Below are 3,967 nucleotides of genomic sequence, written 5' to 3' on the forward strand. Positions count from 1 at the left end.
CAGCCGGGCTGGGGACAGGTGGAGGTGGGGGTGGCAGGGACACAGCATGAATCAATCAGGGTTTGGGGGTTGGGGAGAAGCAGCAGCAGCCAGGAGCATTTTGTACAGATCTGTGTCCTTAGATCTCACTGGGGGCTCCCAGTGCGGGATCAGCACGAGGGGAAGGGATAAGAGCAGGGAAGGAAAAGAGCAGCCGAGGGGGATGATCTGTGACAGGGAGGAGAGACACAGGGAAATAAAGAGGGATGGGAAGTGAGGCTAGAACAATAATGAATAGAAAAGGACAGTACGAAAGGAAAGGCAACGTGAGCGGGACGGGGAGATTTATTACATGTTACTGAAAGTGAGACTGTAACTCATTAATTCCCTATATTAATTCCTGGCCATTGATGCTATCTTAGTGCCATAAAGAAAACTGTTCTCAGTAACTGGGTATCTCCTTGCCGTGCTGTGGTTATTAAAGCTCCTTCTGAACTCCTTTTACTTTGCTACTTTCCAGCTACTTAATGTAAATAAAACATTACAAACAATTCTTCTTGTTTGTTATACTTTACTGTCCCAGCTGCAGGTGCTGGGGGCAGCATCATGGGATTTGCTTCCCAACGTGCTTGTGTCCCCCTACCTCCCACAGAGAATATTGTACCCAGGGCCGGCTCCAGGCACCAGCGAAGGAAGCAGGTGCCTGGGGCGGCCAATAGAAAGGGGCGTCAGTGCGTCAGTTGTCGGGGCGGCATGTCCAGCTTGGCAGCAGCACTTCAGCGGTGGCTCAATCTGCCCACTTCAGTGTTCAGCGGCAATTCAGCAGCGGGTCCTTCATTCACTGTCTTCCTCTTCGGCGGCAGCTCAATCGGGTTCTTTCTTTTTCCTTTTTCACCGCTTGGAGCAGCAAAAAAGCTGGAGCCGGTAGTTATTGCACCTCTAGGAAGAGAGTTTGGGTTTTACTGTGATGTGCCACTAACCAGCCTGTGCTTTGCCTCTGTCCTGTGCACACCCATGTCAATCAGGAATTGCTCAGCTGTGCTCTGCAGAGAGGTGACTGGTTGCACAGGGGGCAATCCATGAAGGGACTCGGGTGTTGCAATGCTGAGCATCACAGTGAGTAACTTTTAGGCAGCGAGAAAATCACAGGAAGAGCAACACTGTGACCCTCAGAGCTGAGTCAGGTGTCTAAACTCCCTAAACAATGCCAATCTATGGGTAACACAAGCACTTCAGGAGGCAGGGAGCCATGTAAGCTAGCCAATGGGAGATGCCGACAAGAGGGGAAGGGGAAGGGATGTCCTAAGCCACACGCCTCTCACGGATAGGTGCCTAAATCTGGGCTGCAGAGGGGTGTCTGTCTTTGCTTAGCAACCCACAAACAGGAACCCACCACCTGATGTCCAGGGCCTCCAGTCGCAGCAGCTGCCAGTGCCTGGTAGTGATGGCAGCTGGGAGCCCCAGGCCCTTTGAAATTTCTCCCACAAGCACCGGAGCAGGGTCGACATGAAGTTGGACCCCATGTCCGTTAAGACTTCCTTAGAGAACCCCACCTGGCTGAAAATGGACAGCGGCGCATCTGCCACAGTGTCTGCTTCGATAGAGGACAAGGCCACCACCTCGGGGTAGCGAGTGGCAAAATCTACCACCACCAGAATGTATTTCTTCCCCAACCAGGTCACCTTGCTGAGAGGTCCCACTATGTCCATGGCCACCTTCTGGAAAGGTTCTTCTATGATGGGTAAAGGCCTCAAAGCTGCTTTTCCCTTGTCCCGGGCCTTCCGTACCCTCTGGCAGGGGTCACAGAATTGGCAGTACTGTCAGACATGGGTAAAGACCCCAGGCCAGTAAAAGTTCTGTAGCAGCCTCTGCCTTGTGCGCCGGATTCCCTGGTGCCCTGCGAGAGGGATGTCATGGGCCAGGTACAGGAGCTTGTGGCGAAACTTCTGGGGAACCACCAGCTGCCTCCGGATCATGACTCTACTTCCCCTGGGGGAGCCCATTCTTGGTACAGGAACCCCTTCTTGCAACCTCTCCTCATGGTCTGTACCACACTGAGGTTAGCCCGGTCCCTGGGCTTCCACAAGGAGGGATCTTTCTGCACCTCGGCCTGGAACTCAGCAGCTGGGACAGGGATGGGGACCTGCTCTCTCTTGCTGGCTGGGTCGGAGGCCGCAGCCTCTCTGAGCCGTGTCCCTGGGCATTCCCTCCCCACCAGGTTAGGGTCCTGTGCCTCGGGCAGAGTACCTTCCCCATTGTCAGGGTGCAGTGCCCTTCGCCGACTCTGACTACGGGTCACGACCAGGGCACCCCGGGTGTTGCTTGGCCAGACCTCCAGGTCCCCCATATTAACACCTCCGTGGACAAATGTGGGTGTACCCCCACATCCTTGGGGCCCTCCTTCGCCCCTCACTTCAGGTGTACCCTCGCCACGGGCACCTTGAATGGGGTCCCGCCCACGCCCATCAGGGTCAGGTAGGTGTCGGGCACCATCCAATCTGAGGCCACCACCTCGGGCCGGACCAGCGTCACCTCTGCGCCCGTGTCCCAGTACCCAGTGACCTTCCTCCCATCTACCTCCTGGGGAACAAGGCACTCTCTCCGGAGGGGCAGCCCCACGCCCACCCTGTAAACCAAAATCTCAGAGCCTGGAGCATCCAGCCCCGCAGAGGAGCTGACCTGGGGCCCTCCTTCCTCCTTCGCAGGTGGTATGCGGCCAGCCCCCGTCATAAACAGATAGCTAAGGGTTAAGGTCTCTTTTACCTGTAAAGGGTTAACAAGCTCAGTAACCTGACGAACACCTGACCAGAGGACCAATCAAGGGACAAGATAATTTCAAATCTCTGTGGAGGGAAGTCTTTGTCTGTGTTCTTTGGTGGGGGCTTTGTTCTCTTTTTGGATCTAAGAGAGACCAGACGTATATTCAAGCTCTCCAAATTTCCTGAAGTATTTTCTTCTATTCAGTATAGTGAGTATTAGAAAGGCAGACTAGTCTTATAATTAATTTCTGCATTTGCAATTGTGTGTTTGCTGGAGGAAATTCTTTATTTCTGTTTGCTGTTACTTTGATTATTCTGAGAAAGGAGGGGGGGAGTCTCTCCAGGTTTATAAGTTAGACCCTGTAATTTTTTCCATCCTGGTGTTACAGAGATAATGTACTTTCTTTTTTTTTTCTCTTTTAATATAATCCTTTTCTTTTTAGAATCTTATTGATTTCTTCCCTTGTTTGGATTTTCAAGGGAAGGGAAGGGGGTTAGGGAATCCCTCTTTGTTTGGTTCAAGGAATTTGAATCCAGGTATCTCTCCCAAGGACTAGGGGAAGGGGGGGGAAAGAAGGTGGTGGTGGGGAATGGTTTATTTCCCTTTGTGTTGAGATTCAAGGAGTTTGGATCTGTGTTCCCCAGGGAAAGTTTGGGGGAACAGGGAGTGTGCTAGACACTGGAACTTCTAGCTGGTGGCAGCTTTACCAGATCTAAACTAGGATTTAAGTTTAGAGGAGTCCATGCAGGTCCCCATCTTGTGAACGCTAAAGTTCAAAGTAGGGAATAAACCTATGACACCCCCTTTCCTGTGAACACTGCCCCTCATCCAGCTGGGTCTCTACCAAGTTAACCCGGTGTGGGGTCGGTCTGCTCAGTCTGTCCTTGAGCCTGGGGCACTGGGACCGTATGTGGCCCCTCTGGTGATACTGATAGCAGCTCATGTCCCGTTGGTCCCCTTGAACCGGTCGGTTGTCCCTGACACTGGGCGTTCCTCTTGGGAGGGGGTTCTCCCTATTCCCCCTTTGGGAGGTCCCAGGATGACTCTCTCTCTGCGTCGCGGCAGGCCTGTTCCTTTGGGACTCCTCCCTGCCATCCCCTGACCGGCTCTTCACAAACTCATCAGCCAGCCACCCTGCATGCTGCGGGTTCTCTGGCTTTTGGTTCCTCAACCACAGCCTCAGGTCGGAGGGGCACCGCTCATACAGTTGCTCCAGTATCAGCAGTTT

The sequence above is a fragment of the Mauremys mutica genome, chromosome 12 (assembly GCF_020497125.1).
Source record: "Mauremys mutica isolate MM-2020 ecotype Southern chromosome 12, ASM2049712v1, whole genome shotgun sequence".
NCBI classification, from domain to species: Eukaryota; Metazoa; Chordata; order Testudines; family Geoemydidae; genus Mauremys; species Mauremys mutica.